Here is a 19,767-nt window from a genome sequence, read left to right on the forward strand (position 1 = left end):
TCAGCGCTCTCACACTTTGAATGACAATTACACTGTCATGCAACATTGTACCCAAATTATATTTTTGTAATTTTTTCACACAAATAGATATTTATTTTGGTGATATTTAAACACCACTTTTTACCATTTTTCTTGTTTCTTGTTTTTACAAATAAATGGTCTTTCCTTGTAAATGTAGACAAAGGTGTATTCTGCGCCATTTCTTGGGTACAATAACCCCAATCAGTGTCTATGATTCAGTGTGTAGGAGAGTTATAGAGTCTACAAACTATGGGATAGATGTCTGAAAATCCATCATGTCTGATGACGGCAGATCTCATTTCTGAGGATCAAAAACACCAGAACGGTACAAATTGTCAGAACTTTATCTGTGAGGAAATAATCCGTATACAATTCATGGAAACAGGCGGGATCTGGAATGAAGGAGATTCCCTACTAATTCTCACAAAGTAACCGACATCCCAGTTCTGTATTTGTGATAATTGGAAGACAAAATAAAATGCAATAATGTGCAAAAATATATATTTATTAATAATATAAATCAGTACAAAATGGGGATGAAATCTAATAGGTGATGATAAATAATAAACAATACAAGATAACAGTACAATGATCTAATCCACAATAATGGGGAGAAATACAAGCCAGCAATTACTTCCAAATATTAATGAATTACATCCAACTGTCTGGAAATGTCGTGTAAGAAATCAGTAACTCAGCAACATGTGACAACAGATATACAAATCCCCCCCGTGATCTCTCTACACCCAGATATTCAACGCTCAACGTGTACCTTGCCATGACTTGATCTGGAATCCCATACACAGGCCAATCCAATCCGCTTACAATCTGAGATGAAGATGTAATGTTACATGAAGTAGTCTACCTTGTCATATATATACTGTATACATCCGGATAAACCATTGACTAGAAGACAGAATCAGCTTCAGGGATATGTAAAATCAATCTTCCCCAGAGGAGGGAAATGATAATAATTTATACTGCAGGTAAAATGACGTCACATCCCCTCCTGTGCTCACCAGAACCGTTATCGGACTAAACAATGTATCTGGAGATATAAGGGGAGTACAAGTTATCTGAGGAAAATGAAAGTTCTAGTTCCCAATATGGACTGTATGGTGTCAGTGATGTCAGCTTTCAGTGCGCTCACTTCAGGGGGTGTCTGTGTCCGTCTGTTGCCCCTTGTCTCCTGTCTTGTGAGGTCTTGTTTTGTGATGTGTGTCCTCTTCTCTGTCCGTCTCTTACTACATTAGAGAGAACTGCTTTTCTGCCAGGTTTGGTGTCACACAGACTGGTACCCATGTCACTGCTAATAATGTATTACTGAAAGTGGTTGTAAACCTAAAAAACACAAATCCGTCTAATCCTGCAGTTGGGTAGATTTTACCTTTACTGAGCCATTCAGCTTAGTCTGGTATCTTGAAGCAATCCCTTTCTCCAGAAATCCCGCCTAATCTTCTGACCAGAATAAATCTGACACCAGCAGAAATATGGTGTCACCACTCCCCTTCTCCTGTGAGTGACAGGCTGTGCTGAGGATGAGACCAGTATGAGCCTCCATGTAATACACTGCAGGGGGTGGGGGAGGGGGTGTCCTTTCCATGCTGGTCTCTGCCTTCACAAGATCCACAACTCAGCACTCATCAGCACCAGTGATTGTTCTTGAGCCGAGGCTGGAGGGGGTATAACTGGGGGATTGTGTGACATCACATCTCCGCCTACTATTCTCTGGTCCTAAGCCACGCCCACAGACCAGCAGATTTTGGAGGGCGGAGACAAGCTAAAGGAGCATTTTTCTGAGGTACACTCACAGCTGTATGGATGTTTACATTAAAATGTATTTATTTATGGAAAAAAGTAAATTTTTTTAAATATTTGGGGTTTACATCCACTTTAAGTGATTCTGGAAAAAACAAATCTACCTAAATATCCTACAAAAAGATGAGGTCATTATACTGAGACTTCTTATCTCACGTCTTCTGTAACATAACAACGTTGTCATACAATGAACTCAAACTAATACTTTATAATGTTACAAACAGAATATCCCCAATATATCAATATGTATTCATTGTTAAACCATTTCATATAAATATATGTATGTGGAAATGGAATATAGTAATATAAACCTGGAGGACATAAGTAAGCAAGCATTCACTTCATGTAATACTAATAATAATATAATTGACATTTTTGGATCAGATATTCCTGTCACATAATAATAACACCATATACAATGTAAGGTATAATATGCACTCTTTCCAGAGGATCATGGGAAATAATCATTGTGACCAGTTCTTGTGTCCTTTGTTCAATCTAGACATGGACTCATCCATTTATCTTACCACTTGGTGTCATGTCTAGTCTTCATCTTGTAGCCGTCTGATACCACCATACCCCCCCCCAGATTTATAACCTGGGAACATAAGCTGTAACCACCTTGGAATGCTCTTAGAATCTGTGTTCAGAAACCATGAAATAGAATATACAGAACAAAATGGCTTCCAGCATGTCCATGTAGAGATGATAAGTTCAGGCCTTCCTGTTTCATTCTGTGGGCCCAGAACAGTTCCGTCATTTCCCCCCTTTTTCTCCATGGTATTCAGGTGAACAACCTAAGACATATCTGGGACAAAGGTCGGAGTATAAGTCATTTACTGCAAAGAGTGAGGCCTTTCTTCATCCTGGATTGAGGAATGTTTTCCTCTTTTCATCCAAACTGATAACGGCATGGTGGAGTCTTAATAAAAATTTGAAATACCAGGATAGCACCAAACCCCCCAACCCCAAATGAACCCTTTTTGGAAAGTAGACACCCCAAGGAATTTAAAAAGAGGCATGGTGAGTATTTTTCAGATCTCATGTTTTTCACAAGGTATTGAAATATTCAAAAAGAAAAGAAATAATATGTTTTTGTTTTTTTTCTTCATTTTATAAAAACTTGTGGCAACAAATGAGATCTGCAAATACTCACCATGCTTCTTATTAAATTCCTTGGGGTGTCTACTTTCCAAAAAGGGGTCATTTGGGGGGTTAGGTGCTATCCTGGCATTTCAGGGCCTCCGAAACTGTGATAGGTAGTCTGGAAGTGTAATGAGGAAATAAAGCCCTTTAAAAGCCTGAAGGTGCTTATTGGATTTTGGGGTCCTGTACTTGGCTAGACTGCCAAAATGTCTCCCACATGTGGTACCCCCGTACTCGGGAGAAGTAGCAGAATGTATTTTGGGGTGTAATTCCACGTATACCCATGGCTTGTGTGAGCAGTAAATCATTTAAATGACAATTTTATATAAAAAAATGTTTTTTGTCATTTTCCAAAAACTTAAATTCTATGACTTCATGATCTTCAGTTGAGTGATATGCAGGACCCAACTTTGGTAACTTTATCTTGGTGTGTGGGTATATACCTGGGATAATATTTCAGTTTAGATATATGCCACACTTATTTTTGTAATTTTTTTTGTAATTTAATGAAGCAAGTCTTTCCTTTTGAGCCGAGTGCAAAGTTCCAAGAGAGATGACATAGGAAGCCTCTAGGTACTAGAAATATTGTGTGATCATTAGAGAACACATCCAGATGGAGATTAGTGAGAAGTTTGACTCACTATAATTGAGTTTCCTGGAGACCTACAATTGACTTTAATCCAGATATCTCCTGGCTTCCCATAGACAATGGTGCTTGTTTAGATAACACACATCTGCAAGGACTTGTGAGAACCAGAGTCACTAAGGTTCAGTCCCACCATTGTCATTGTACGGTATCTTGTGTTTGATCATCTGCGAGGACTTGTGAGAACCAGAGTCACTAAGGTTCAGTCCCACCATTGTCATTGTACGGTATCTTGTGTTTGATCATCTGCAAGGTCCTGTGAGAACCAGAGTCACTAAGGTTCAGTCCCACCATTGTCATTGTACGGTATCTTGTGTTTGATCATCTGCGAGGTCCTGTGAGAACCAGAGTCACTAAGGTTCAGTCCCACCATTGTCATTGTACGGTATCTTGTGTTTGATCATCTGCGAGGTCCTGTGAGAACCAGAGTCACTAAGGTTCAGTCCCACCATTGTCATTGTACGGTATTTTGTGTTTGATCATCTGCAAGATCTTGTGAGAACCAGAGTCACTAAGGTTCAGTCCACCATTGTCATTGTATGGTATCTTGTGTTTGATCATCTGCGAGGTCCTGTGAGAACCAGTCACTAAGGTTCAGTCCACCATTGTCGTTGTACGGTATTTTGTGTTTGATCATCTGCGAGGTCCTGTGAGAACCAGAGTCACTAAGGTTCAGTCCCACCATTGTCATTGTACGGTATCTTGTGTTTGATCATCTGCGAGGACTTGTGAGAACCAGTCACTAAGGTTCAGTCCCACCATTGTCAATGTACGGTATCTTGTGTTTGATCATCTGCGAGGTCTTGTGAGAACCAGAGTCACTAAGGTTCAGTCCACCATTGTCATTGTACGGTATCTTGTGTTTGATCATCTGCGAGGTCTTGTGAGAACCAGAGTCACTAAGGTTCAGTCCCACCATTGTCATTGTACGGTATCTTGTGTTTGATCATCTGCGAGGTCTTGGGAGAACCAGAGTCACTAAGGTTCAGTCCCACCATTGTCATTGTACGGTATCTTGTGTTTGATCATCTGCGAGGTCCTGTGAGAACCAGAGTCACTAAGGTTCAGTCCACCATTGTCATTGTACGGTATCTTGTGTTTGATCATCTGCAAGGACTTGTGAGAAACAGTCACTAAGGTTCAGTCCCACCATTGTCATTGTACGGTATCTTGTGTTTGATCATCTGCGAGGTCCTGTGAGAACCAGAGTCACTAAGGTTCAGTCCCACCATTGTCATTGTACGGTATCTTGTGTTTGATCATCTGCGAGGTCTTGGGAGAACCAGAGTCACTAAGGTTCAGTCCCACCATTGTCATTGTACGGTATCTTGTGTTTGATCATCTGCGAGGTCCTGTGAGAACCAGAGTCACTAAGGTTCAGTCCCACCATTGTCATTGTACGGTATCTTGTGTTTGATCATCTGCAGGCCTCACATAGTGGATTTGGTCCCCATTGTATGTCACACAGATCTCCTCCACTCATGGTTTATGGTGGCTTCCTGGAAGGTCACCTGAAGTTCATCAACTATTTTAACCCATAAGAGTCAGCTTAGAATTTCCTTTTTGGGATATCATCATTTTTCTTAATAAATACTCCAAAAGTCACTACAGAGACAGATGTGATTGTGGGGGAGGGGACATTAGAGTGTAAATTTTTTGTTTATTAAAATCTTGCAAACAAAAAACATCATAAAAAATCATATTTACATATATACAGAATAAAATATATATAATTAAACAAAACCAGCTTACTTCAGCAAAACAATAACAAATCCCGACCGTCACCTAAACACCCCCTCAGGCTAAGAAACGATTAAACATTCATCCCATACATTGATCCCACACATTGATCCCATGCATGCAGCCTTTCTTAAAAAATCTGATGTTACAAAATCTAGGGGACGTGAAAGGACAGAAAGAGAAGCCACGCCCCCAGAGACTGACAGATAGCAGCTACGGGGACCTGACATTCCTCCACGCCGTTGTCCAGGCTCCCGGCCACCACCTGTCCTTCTCAAGACCCCGAATCTTCCCAACCTCACCCAGAATGTTGTTCACCACCACCTCGACAGGAAGGACTTTTTTGCGAATGGAAACCTGACACCGTGCATTCCACGTGTAGTAACGGACTACTAAGCTAACTAGAAAAAGTGTCTCAAAATCAAAGTCCCGGTGAGTCAGAAAGGCTCCGTAAGACCACTCCGCGTAACTCAAGCGGGAAAGGAAAGGGATCCCCAGAGCCCAACCCACCCGCTTGTAGACTTCTATATTGAAGGGGCACTGAAGCAAGAAATGGTCCATCGTCTCCTCCACTCCACCGCACTCCACTCTTGGACAACCACGGTTCTCCGCAGAGCGATGCTTCAGGTTGCCCTTCACATAGAGTCTGCCATGGAACGAGAGCCAGGCCAAATCCCGAAACTTTAAAGGGATTCTTTCCAGATTCATCAAACGCAGACCCTCCCTCATAACCGGGCCTGGGCAATCCCTCAAGGCCAATGGCTCGCTAAAGGCAGATTCAACAACCCTCCTCTCCAGGGCCTTCCTAGGAAGAGATTTAATTTCCTCCGCCGTCACTCGCCATTGCCGAAGCATTTTCAGACATGGGGCAACATAAGCCGGGAGCTTACCATGTTGGACCCTCAGGCTTTTCACTGGCCCACCATTCTCCCAGCTCTGCTGAAAAGGCCTAAACAAGGACTGAAAAATACCAACCCACCCAGGCGGTTCCTCTGCCAGCATGCTACCAAAATTATGTTTCAAAAACATCAGAGAAAAGAAAACCACCGGGTTGACCATACCTAGGCCACCCATCCGCCTGGGAAGGTAGGTTACAGACCTCTTAATGAGGTTCAGTTTGTGCCCCCATAACAGCTGGAAGAAACAACTGTAGATCCTCGCATAGAGAGACACTGGCAAAACACAGACAAAGCTGACATACAGAAATACCGGGATCAGGTAAGTTTTAATCAGGTCAATCCTTTCCCTGTAAGAGAGTTTCCAATCCTTCCAGCTGGCCACCTTGGCATCGGCATCTTGTAGCCTGCTTACCCAATTTGTAAGGCCGTAATCACCGGGACCAAATCTGATGCCTAATACTTTAATTTCCTGCTGGGGCTCTGGGAAGGCGTCCGGAAGGGTAAAGCCTTCGCCTTCCTCTCCCATCCAGAAAACCTCACTCTTATCCTGATTGATCTTTGAGCCAGATGCCTCAGCATACTGTTCCATCACCGAGACCACCTCCTCTGCCTCCTGCGTCCCGGAGATGAAAACAGACACGTCATCAGCATAGGCCACGACCCTCAGAGGGGGCTCCCCAGGAATGCCCAAAGGAACTCCACACAACGGTCCGCTCTCTAACCTCCGAATGAAGGGATCGATTACAAACGCATATAGCAGAGGACTCAAAGGACACCCCTGACGCACACCTGAGCCAACCTCAAAGGGTCGTCCAATCCAACCATTCACAAGCATGAAGCTTTCAGCCCCTCTGTATAAGGTCTTTAGCCAATCGATAAAGCCCCCCTCCAGGCCATACTTGCCAAGAAGCAGCCATAGGTACTCATGATTGACTCGATCAAAAGCTTTGGCCTGATCCAATGCCAGCAGGAACTTTCCCCAGCCTGCAGCCCTGCACCGCTCCAGGGCCTCCCGGACAGCTAACACCGCTGAAAAAGTGCTTCTTCCCTGAACCGAACAGTGCTGATGGCGAGAAAGTAAATTGCCCGCAACAGACGATAAACGCCAGAAAATAATTTTTGCCAATATCTTCCTATCAACATTGAGAAGGCTAATGGGCCGCCAATTCTCAATTCTCAAGGAATCCTTACCCTTTGACAGAAGAATCACTGCAGATTGTCGCATGGAGGGAGAGAGCGAACCCTCTCTCAGACAGCCATTAAACACCTCCACCAAATATGGGGCCAGAGTCACCTTAAAGTGCTTATAAAACTCGGCTGTCAATCCGTCTGGCCCAGGCGACTTCTTCATGGCAAGCTGATCAATAGCTTTAACCACCTCATCTGCCGTGATGTCCTCTGTCAAACTCACAGGAGAACTGCCATTTCCCAGCCCTGGAGTAGAGTCCAGAAAACCCAACATGCTCGCCCGATCGAGGTTCCTCCTACCCAGGAGGTCAGCATAATATGACCTGGAGGTTTCCAGGATCCCTGACTTGGACTTTGTCATGGAACCCATACTGTCAACCAGGCCTACAACTGACTTAACTGCTCTACCTTGTTTGCAGTTCTGGTAAGGGTCGGGCGAGTGATATTTCCCATAATCCCTCTCCAGAACCAAAGAGGCATGCCTGTCATATTGACACTGCCTGAGCAAGAGTTTAACCTCAGAGATCGCTTCTGGATCTCCATTATTGGAGACAAGCCGATCGAGCTTCCTCCGCTGACGCTGGTAGGTGACATACTTATCAAGCTGTTTATTCCTTCCTATGGCCTTGAAAAACCCAACGATCCTTCGTTTTGTAAGCTCCCACCACTCGGACTTACTGCTGCAAACGTCCATGATTGATACCTGTGCCTGAAAAAAAATCCTCAAAGGATTGACTCACCCTCTCATCGTCCAGGAGTGCCGAATTCAGCTTCCAGGTACCCCTCCCCGTAGGTGGTGTATCGGGGCCACTCAGAGTCACAGACAGAATACAGTGATCGGAAAACTCCACCGCCTGACACACTGGTGCCGAGAAGGCGGAGTTCCCCTTTAAAAAAAACCTATCTATTCTACTCTGACTAGAACCTCGCTGAAAAGTGAATCCCGTGTCGTCTGGGCAGCAATGAATGTGCACATCAACCAGACCTGCCTCTCTAGCTATTTTGTTTAAAAAAAACCCGTCACAGTCCAGCCTGACTCCGGTCCCTCTCCTGTCCTTAGTCCTAGTGACGGTGTTAAAGTCACCACCGAAGACAACTTGCTGGGCTGTAAAAAGGAAAGGCTTGATCTTCATGAAGAGGCATTTCCTGTCCTATTTTGTCTGGGGCCCATAGATGTTAATCAGGCGCAGGTCCTGCCCCCCCATGGAGACGTCTAAGACCATGCATCTCCCCATTTCTACCTCAATAATCCGCCGACAGGTTACCATGCCGGAAAAAAGTACCGCAACTCCAGTGTAAGGCTCGGCCGCAAGAGACCAGAAGGAGGGGCCGCGCCTCCACTCCTTCTTCGCCATATGAACATCCCCCAAACTGGACAACCTGGTCTCCTGCAAAAAGAAAATGTCAGCATCAAACCTGCTGAGCAAAAATAAGGCCATGTTACGAGCGCTTACTGATTTTATGCTGGCGACATTAATGGTCGCCACCTTCAAAGGAGTGGGAACCGCCATCAGGATGATCGAGGTACCCGTTTCTTAGCCTGCTTACCCCCCTCCCTACTTGGAGACCCTACACGCTTCATAGTCCTCTGTGTTTCCTCCTCCATGGAAACCAGAGACTCATCACCTGAAGATCCCTCATCCTCCACCTCAGATAACACATCAAATGTATTTGACACCTCCACCCTCCCAGGGTCAGGTACAGGCACATCCTTCTTCCGCTTCTTCTTCCCAGACTTCCTTTTTGCCTCCAACCACTCCATATCATCATTTGATAAACCGGACCGCAAAGCCCCCTCCCCTTCCCTTCCACCATCACCAACAACATCATCCACCCCACTCTCTCCACTCACCACAGCAGTCCCCCCAACCTTCACCCCAATACCCCCACCATCATTCACTCCACCCCCCAGCGCCTCACGCGCTCTGACCCTCTGACGCCGGGGAGGGGGGGTCGGTGCAACCATACACATTGGTCCAGTTCCCTCCACAGCCCCCACTACCTCTGGGGAAACTGACACAGGAGGATCAGACACAACATCCACGGACACTGACTCAGGGGGCACAACACAAGGAGATGACACATTAGAGGGACCATCAGACACTGGGACCACAGGGACAGAGACATTGGGGACCCCTGGCACAGCCTCCCTCTCTTCTGCCTCCTCCATGTCCAGACGAAAAAACTCTTCCACCAAAGCTGACTGGTTGTGCATGGCCTCAGGGCACCGGTTGTACGAATGGCCAACCTTATCACACAGATTGCACCTGATGATATTACAATCCTTAGCCAGATGCCCCAGATCCTGACATAGGGAGCACTTCATCTCTGGACATGAGGAGGCCAAGTGACCCCGAGAACCGCACTTATTGCAGAGCTTGGGCTGTCCAGGGTAGAATACCACAATCCTGTCCTTCACAATGAAGGCTGAGGAGGGCAGATGCTGGACCACATTCCCACACACATACAACCTCATCTGCACCGACCACCCACCAGTCCATATCCCTCTCTCATCCACAATCTTCTTCAGGGGTGCAAGTAGCTCCCCAAATCTCCTCAGCCAGACAGCCAAGTCAGCCGAAGGAATGGACTCATTCCGTACTAGAATGGTGACCGTCTTCACTAGAGGTTGGCGTGAGACAACCTTTGGGACAAGTCCCCTCCACTCCGGCAGACCCTTATACATGTGTTCATACTTCTCCCAGAATATATCCAGAGACTCGGGGCGCACAAAGGACAGATCATATTCATAGGATCCTACAGGGCTGATCAAGGCGAAGATGTCATCCGCCCTAAACCCCATCTCCAAAATCCTGTCCACCACCGACATCCTGACCGGGGGAGCACCCCCACCTTCCCACCTGAGCTGCACCAAATTCCTCCTCCTGAAGGACAGGGGTGCAGATGGCAGACCTGCAGCAGACCTCCCCCCAGAGCTGACAACATGATGTGACCCCCTCCTCCCAGCCAGAGCCCCAGCATAGGTCTTATTTGCAGCATTAGATGTAGTGGACCTTAAAGCTGCACCCCGCCCATTGGTTGCAGGAACCTCAGAGCCCCTGCTCTGCAGACCACCATCAGAGGCAGCAGCAGTCACTCCATCCACCAACACACAGGCATTCCCCTTTCCAGCATTGCAAGCACTCTTATCCATATGTTTCCTTTCACTCGTGGCACTACTGCTCCCAGCAGACCCACTCACACCAGATGCTCCTGTCTCCCCCTCCCCCAACATACTCCTCTTAGGCAAAAGCCTTCCACTCCTGGTCACTCTCCCCTGGGTTTCAGCAACACCTTTCAGAGTTCCCTCAATTCAATTTCCCTCCCACCATTTTCTGCCATCAGCAGGGATTGTCCAGCAAAAGTCTCAGATCCCTCCTTTACCTTCCCCCCAGCAGAGTCCACAGTCCCAGGGTTCCTGGTATCAGAGTCCTCAGTCCCAGCAGAGTGCAGTCCTGCAGGCACAGCAGCCATCTTCCCTGCAGAGCTCTGTGCACACACAGGAGGATTTCCCTCCAAAACACTGCAGTGCACATGGCTGTCCACACTGGAGTCCAAACTGGCACTTTTAATAAAGCGCGGCTTTTCTGTTTTTTTCTCCTTTACAGGACCAGGTACAGAGTCCTCACCGTCATCTTCATCCTCAGAGTCCTCAGAAAAGCGGAAAGTTCTTCCAATTAGGGAAGACTCCAATTCCTCAATGTACTTTAGCAGCCCTCCGCCATATTCCTCTACCTCCTGTGCTGTTCCTCCAGCCTGCTGTGGAGGGAGGGAAGCAGATCCTGAGGTGGATGGGATAGCAGGGGCAGCATCCAGGACCCCCTCCTCACTCTCCACCCGTACTGCCACCGCCGATGCTGGATCCTTACCAGAGTCTCCCTTCATCTTCCTGAACTCATTCCGGAACTTTTCTCTGAAAGCTCCGCTCTTCTCCTTCAGCGTCTTTACCAGATTCTGCTGCTTCTTAATGGCGACCTCCAAACCCTTCATCTCCGGCTTCATACTCTGCCTCTTACTGCTCCATGACGTCCTCCAAACCCTTCATCTCCGGCTTCATGCTCTGCCTCTTGCTGCTCCAGGACTTATCATGGAGAACTTTCTTTTTCTTGTAGTCAGTTTTCAGACTCACCAACTTTTCCTCCTCCTTTGCGATTCTCACCAGATAATCAGCAACCCGCTCTCTAAAGACAGGGAGGGATTCCCCACTTTTAGGGCCACAGCCAAGGTCTTCAGGTGCTGGTAAAGTATGGGAAGGCAAGCTGGGTCCCTCAGGGGGAGCATGGTCTGAGCCTAGCCCAGAAGAGGCCATGTTTCTGGGGCCAGGCGAGCAGGCCTGGCCCCCTAGTGTCTGGAGAGGGAGAGCAACTGCAGCACAACCTCTCTGGTGCAGAGTGTAAGCTCCTCTGGTACAGAGACTGATGTGACTGTGGGGGAGGGGACATTAGAGTGTAAGCTCCTCTAATACAGAGACTGATGTGACTGTGGGGGGAGGGGACATTAGAGTGTCAGCTCCTCTGGTACAGAGACTGATGTGACTGTGGGGGGAGGGGACATTAGAGTGTAAGCTCCTCTGGTACAGAGACTGATGTGACTGTGGGGGAGGGGACATTAGAGTGTAAGCTCCTCTGGTACAGAGACCGATGTGACCGTGGGGGAGGGGACATTAGAGTGTAAGCTCAACTGGTACAGAGACTGATGTGACCGTGGGGGAGGGGACATTAGAGTGTAAGCTCAACTGGTACAGAGACTGATGTGACCGTGGGGGAGGGGACATTAGAGTGTAAGCTCCTCTGGTACAGAGACTGATGTGACTGTGGGGGAGGGAACATCAGAGTGTAAGCTCCTCTGGTTACTTAGACTGATGTGACTGTGGGGGAGGGGACATTAGAGTGTAAGCTCCTCTGGTACAGAGACTGATGTGACCATGAAAGAGGGGACATTAGAGTGTAAGCTCCTCTGGTACAGAGACTAAAGTGACTGTGGGGGAGGGGACATTAGAGTGTAAGCTCCTCTGGTACAGAGATTGATATGATTTGGGGGGAGGGGACATTAGAGTGTAAGCTCCTCTGGTACAGAGATTGATATGATTTGGGGGGGACATTAGAGTGTAAGCTCCTCTGGTACAGAGATTGATATGATTTGGGGGGAGGGGACATTAGAGTGTAAGCTCCTCTGGTACAGAGATTGATATGATTTGGGAGGGGACATTAGAGTGTAAGCTCCTCTGGCTCAGTGTCCTCTGTACAGCGCTCTGGTATATGTATATATAACTGTATTTGTGCTCAGAGATCAGTATTACCTGAAGAATGTTTGTGGTTTTCAGTCTCTTTATCTCTGGAAGTATCTCTGTAGATGAAGATTTGTGGTAGTGAAGCTCTCGGGGTCACACATTTCTCTCTGGGGGGTCACACTTTTCTCTCTGGGGGGGTCACACGTTTCTCTCTGGGGGGGTCACACGTTTCTCTCTGGGGGGGTCACATGTTTCTCTATCGGGGTCACACATTTCTCTCTAGGGGTCACACATTTCTCTATCGGGGTCACACGTTTCTCTCTGGGGGGGGCCACACGTTTCTCTATAGGGGGTCATACGTTTCGCTCTGGGGGGGTCACACTATTCTCTGTAGGGGTCACACCTTTCTCTCTGGGGGGGTCACATGTTTCTCTATCGGGGTCACACGTTTCTCTATAGGGGTCACACGTTTCTCTCTGGGGGTCACACGTTTCTCTCTGGGGGTCACACGTTTCTCTATCGGGGTCATACATTTCTCTATAGGGGTCACACATTTCTCTCTGGGGGGTCACACATTTCTCTATCGGGGTCACACGTTTCTCTCTGGGGGGGTCACAAGTTTCTCTATAGGGGTCACACATTTCTCTCTGGGGGGGGTCACACATTTCTCTATAGGGGTCACGCATTTCTCTCTGGGGGGTCACACATTTCTCTATAGGGGTCACACATTTCTCTATAGAGGTCACACATTTCTCTCTGGGGGGTCACACGTTTCTTTCTGGGGGGGTCACACATTTCTCTCTGGGGGGGTCACACGTTTCTCTCTGGGGGGGGTCACACATTTCTCTATAGGGGGTCACACGTTTCTCTATAGGGATCACACATTTATCTCTGGGGGGTCACATGTTTCTCTCTGGGGGGTCACACGTTTCTCTCTCAGGGTGTGTAGTGAACAGAATATAGGAGGAAATAGTCCTTTGGGATAAATGTTTGATTGGTGAAGGGGGGAGGGGCTCACTTTACAGGTAAACATTGCTGACAATGGAAAGGGCTTGGCAGGTTGTTGTGGAATTTCCAGATCAGGAGATGTAAGTTGGTTCCTGCAGCATAGAGCCTTGTGCATGGTGAGGGGGGCTCCAGGCATCTTTTGGGGGTGCTATGCTGGTGCTTGGAGAATACATGGAAATGCTTAGTCAGAAATGAACAAAGCAATGTTATGTAGAAACCATTCACAGTGCAATGAGAAGACGGTCCCTCTTGAATATTGTTAGGTGAGTGCCGAGGGCAGTTGTCTAAAGCATCCCTAACATTGATGGGATGAAGAGCAACGCCTTGAAGGAACTGACAAGAGAAAAGTGGTGCCCTATGCATGCTGCTGCCCACTGCTTTGTAAGGTATTAGCAAGAAAACATTTGGCTGGTATAGCACGCTTCCTATACATGCTTGTGGGCATGACTGAAAAAGTGGCCATAGTCAATAAACTGGGTGTTGCTTCACATGGTATGGTTGGTATGGTGCCACCTTCCCTTCTGGTGTATTGCTATGGTAGAGGCGGAATAGGACCTTGGGGTACACTGAAAAGATTGTCCTTGGGGTACACTGAAGAGATTGTCTCTGGGGTACACTGAACAGATTGTCCTTGGGGTACACTTAAGAGATTGTCCTTGGGGTACACTGAACAGATTTTCCTTGGGGTACACTGAGAGATTGTCCTTGGGGCACACTGAAGAGATTGTCCTTGGGGTACACTGAACAGATTGTCCTTGGCGTAGACTGAAGAGATTGTCCTTGGGGTACACTGAAGAGATTGTCCTTGGGGTATACTGAAGAGATTGTCTCTGGGGTACACTGAAGAGATTGTCCTTGGGGTATACTGAAGAGATTGTCCTTGGGGTACACTGAAGAGCTTGTCCTTGGGGTACACTGAACAGATTGTCCTTGGCGTAGACTGAAGAGATTGTCCTTGGGGTACACTGAAGAGATTGTCCTTGGGGTATACTGAAGAGATTGTCTCTGGGGTACACTGAAGAGATTGTCCTTGGGGTATACTGAAGAGATTGTCCTTGGGGTACACTGAAGAGCTTGTCCTTGGGGTACACTTAAGAGATTGTCCATGGGGTACACTGAAGAGAGTGTGGGAGTAAAATAAGCCCCATTGTTGGTGTCAGTGGTAGCATTACTAAATTACCCCAGCAAATGTCAGGGCCACAATAACCACATCAGTTTGCCAGGGCCCACAAGAACAACCCCAATCACTGTGTCAGGGCCCACTAGAACAACCACAGCATTGTGCCAGGGCCCACAAGAACAACCACAATCACTGTGCCAGGGCCCACAAGAACAACCCCAATCACTGTGTCAGGGCCCACAAGAACAACCACAGCATTGTGTCAGGGCCCACAAGAACAACCACAGCATTGTGTCAGGGCCCACAAGAACAACCACAATCACTGTGCCAGGGCCCACAAGAACAACCCCAATCACTGTGTCAGGGCCCACAAGAACAACCACAGCATTGTGCCAGGGCCCACAAGAACAACCCCAATCACTGTGTCAGGGCCCACAAGAACAACCACAGCATTGTGCCAGGGCCCACAAGAACAACCCCAATCACTGTGTCAGGGCCCACAAGAACAACCACAGCATTGTGCCAGGGCCCACAAGAACAACAAAGAAATTGTGAAGAGATTCACAAGAAGCCCATTCCGTCCCAAAGAGAGAAGAAAGCAGACAGTCAGTAAAACAGCACACTTACACAGTTAGAACATTTTAGGACACATTTAACCCCTTAACCCCCCCCCAGTTAACCCCTTCACTGTCGTGTCACCAGTGTCATTAGTACAGTACACAGCTTTTTGCTGATCGCTGTGTTAGTGACGCCGGCGACTTCACATAGCATTAGTGCCCCTTTCAGATAGAGTCAGATTGCCCATCAGTACACCACTCATCACATTTAACCCCTTGATTGCCAGGAACATGTTCACATACACAATAAACCACCGCTGCTAGTATAGTGTCTGAACGGATCAATATCTTTGATCAGATCAACACCATACCAGCATTCAAATTAGTATAGTGTCCTCAAAAATGCAGCATTAGTGGGATCAGCCCCGGCACCTGCCAGCATCTGTGTTTAGCCCCTACGCTTAACCCCTCTTCTCCCCCAGCAAGTGCAGTGTCAGTAGGTCACTGTCACTTGATACATTGCACACAAAACTGCAGTGTTCACAGAATCAAGCCTGATCTCTGCTAGCATTTGCAGGTACATTTGCTTGTAGGGGTTCATGCAGTCCCTGAAAGCCAAGTGCTCTTTTATCCGTGAGTCACACTAGGTACCTATAAATTTAGTGTCCAATATGTCCAACAAAAGGTACACTAGTGAAGAGGCCTACAGGATTCTTAGTATGTCAGATGAGAGTGAAGGGGAAGACTCACTGACGGAATCTGTCTCACAATACGATCCTGTAGACAGCAGCGGCACCCTGACAGATAGCTCAGACGATGGAGAAGAGGTCCCTACTAAGGTCAGGTGTACCCGACCCCGTTCCCAGGTTGCTGAGATGTTACAATCACATGATGACTCTCATATGCAGCAGAGTGCCAGTACTAGTGCCACACTACCTTTTGGTAAACTGGTGAGCACCAGCAGTCTAGTACATCCTGGTCTTTCTTATACCAGCACTGCAGTATCACTTGGTGACGTGGTGAGTCCCATAAGTGCAGTACAAGCTGGTGCGGTGGTGAGCACAAGTATTGTCTCGCAACCACCAAGAATTTGCACACAGGCCCATAGAGCACCTAGTGTCCTTCTGGGTGTGCTTGCAAATCCCAATTGGCAGCCTACAAATTCTGCAGCATCCGTACTTCCCTCATTCACTGCCAAACCTGGAATTAAGGTGGAAACAGCAAATTTAACTCCTCCCCTTGATTTTTTGGAACTGTTTTTCACAGAAGATCTGTATGCATTAATTGTGGATCAAAGCTATTTATATGCAGAACAATTTATGGCCTCCAACCCAAATTCGAACCTTGCCAGACCATTCCCATGGAAACCCATTACGGTTCCCGAATGTAAAGTTTTTTGGGCCTAACCCTCAACATGGGCATTACTAAAAAAATGAATTGCGATTGTATTGGTCCGCAGACCCGATTCATCATATGCCGTGTTCTCTGCTGCCATGGCCAGGCATAGATATTAGAGTATAATGTGTTTTATGCATTTCAACGACAATACACTATCATCCTCAAGGTGACCCTTAATTTTACCGGCTCCACAAAATTCAGCCCCTCGTAAATCACCTTAACCAAAAATTTGCAGATGTTTATACTCCCCAGCAAAACATCTGTGTTGATGAGTCCCTCATTCATTTTTCTGGCCGCCATGCATTCAAATAATTTCTCCCCAGCAAGCGTGCCAGATATGGGCTCACGATCTATAAGACCTGTGAGAGGACAACAGGCTATACATATGTTTCAGATTTATGAGGGAAAAGATAGTCACGTGGAGCCCCTGGATGCCCAGAATATATGGGGAGCAGTGGCAAGATAGTTTGGGACTTGGTGTCATCATTTTTCCTTATGGGGTTCCACTTATACGTGGACAATTTTTATTCAAGCGTTCCACTATTTAGACATTTGTACAATCTTGGAATTGGCGCATGTGACACCGTGCGACCTAATATGTACCCACCATTAGAAGTGGGTGGATTCAGGGTGGTATATTCTAATGGTGGGCACACCAAACACTTTTTCGTCCAGAGATTTCTTCTCTATTTTTCATTCAGCCCACTGGCTGCATACATAAAAAAGAACATATCATATATACCCAACAAGGACCAGAGACGTACTGGTACATCAGAGGACTTTGAATGGTTATACCAGGATGATGCCTACAGTGGCAGGCATCATCCTGGTATCATTTTATTCATCCGGCAATCAGCCTTCATGTAAAAGCAATCCTAGTGGCTAATTAGCTGCAAAATTGCTTTTACAAGCAGTGGAATAGATGCCCCTTCCTTCCACGGTCTTCTTGGGCAGTCCTGTGCCATCAGGGGAACCTGTGATAGCATTAAAAGGGATATAAAAAAAATGAAAGGGACAATGTAAAAATAATAAAACAAATCAAAATAACATTTAAAAAAGCCCCCTCGAGCGTGGTAACTTGTAACGGCTTTTAAAGCATTGCCTATGGATATTAAGTTTGTCACCATTGCACAGGGGATGCGCAGTTTTAAATAATGTCATGTTTGGTATCTATTTATTCGGCATACCATCATCTTTTATATTTTACCAAACATATTTTGTTTTGTGCATTAAAAATGAAAAAAGTGTATTTTTAAAAAAAAATTACATTTCAAAGATCGCTGCGTGAGAACTATGTGACATAAAAAATTGCAGCTCCCACCATTTTATTCACTAGGTTGTCTGCTTTAAAAAAATATATAATATTTGGAGGTTCAAAGTAATTTCCTAGCAAAAAATATGCAAAAAAAAAGCAAAAAATATGGTTCATGTGAACCAAAAGTGTCAGAAAAGGCTTGGTCTTCAGGTGGTTAGAAGAGTGAATGATGTGTGGCATAAGCTTCTAATGCTGGGCATAGAATGCCCCCACCCCCCCCCAAAATGACCAATTTTTGGAAAGTAGACACCCCCAAACTATTTTCTGAGAGGCATGTTGAGTCAATAGAAGAATTATTTTCTTTACCAAAAGTTTTTGGAAAATGAAGCATGGCGAGTGTTTTGCAGATCTCGTTTATTGCAACAATTCTTTGGAAAATGAAGAAAACAAAAACATATTTTTTCTATTTTTTTATATTTCAAAACCTTGTGAGAAAAAATGAGATCTGCAAAATACTCACCATGCCTCTTTTTAAATTCCTTGGGGTGTCTACTTTCCAAAAAGGGGTCATTTGGGGGGGGGGGGGGGGGTTGGGGCTATCCTGGAATTTCAAGGCCTCTGAAACTGATAGGTAATGAGGAATTACACACCTTCAGGCTTTCACAGTGGTCATTGGATTTCAGGCTCCTGTATGTGGCTAGGCTCCCAAAAAGTCTCACACATGTGGTACCCCCATACTTGGTAGAAGTAGCAGAATGTATTTTGGGGTGTAAGTCCACATACACCCTGTTCCAATTATTATGCAAATGATATTTTTGTCATTTCCCTCAATAATTGATGTAAATAACAGTCGGCATAATTCTCAGGTTACAACTATAAGAGTACAATTCACATTTTATTGAACAAACCTCCTAATGATAACAGGATTTGTGTTCCAAATTAATCCGCACAGGAAGTTTCAAAACACTTTCTAGGTTGTAAAGAACTGAAAATTGTCATTTGTTGTGTTTGCAGCAAATTTACTGAAATCAAAAGCTATTTCAATCAAACTTTTAACAACATTGTAACTTTGTAAACATTTGAAGCGGTCACGTTACATTGTAACATAGGAGCCCTTATCTGATAGCAGATCACAAGTCTGGCATCCATGGAACTTGTGAGTTTTTGGACAGTTTCTGCTTGAATTTGTTTGCAAGATGTCAGAATAGCCTCCCAGAGCTGTTGTTTGGATGTAAACTGCCTCCCACCCTCATAGATCTTTTGCTTGAGGATGCTCCAAAGGTTCTCAATAGGATTGAGGTCAGGGGAGGATGGAGGCCACACCATGACTTTCTCTCCTTTTATCCCCATAACAGCCATTGATGCAGAGGTATTCTTTGCAGCATGAGATGGTGCATTGTCATGCATGAAGATGATTTTATTACGGAAAGCATAGTTCTTCCTTCTGTACCAGGGAAGAAAGTGGTCAGTCATAAACTCCACATACTTTGCAGAGGTCATCTTTACACCTTCGGGGACCATAAAGGGGCCGACCAGCTCTGTTCCCACGATTCCGGCCCAAAACATGACTCCACCACCACCTTGCTGACGTCACAGCCTTGTTGGAACAGGGTGGCCGTCCACCAACCATCCACTACTCTATCCATCTGGACCATCCAGGGTTGCACGGCACTCATCAGTGAACAGGACTGTTTGAAAATTAGTCTTCATGTATTTTTCTGCCCAATGCAGCCGTTTCTGC

General features: G+C 46.1%; 1 protein-coding gene across 1 annotated transcript in view; it reads left to right on the forward strand.

The window, feature by feature from the left end:
* Nucleotides 1-19,767, forward strand: part of LOC149461920 (uncharacterized) — a 77,463-nt gene that overhangs the window by 35,992 nt on the left and 21,704 nt on the right. The gene's annotated exons all lie outside the window — the stretch shown is intronic.

Source organism: Staurois parvus, unplaced genomic scaffold, assembly GCF_062004578.1.
Source record: "Staurois parvus isolate SC_StPar_1 unplaced genomic scaffold, SC_StPar_1.0 ptg000191l, whole genome shotgun sequence".
Classification (NCBI taxonomy): domain Eukaryota; kingdom Metazoa; phylum Chordata; class Amphibia; order Anura; family Ranidae; genus Staurois; species Staurois parvus.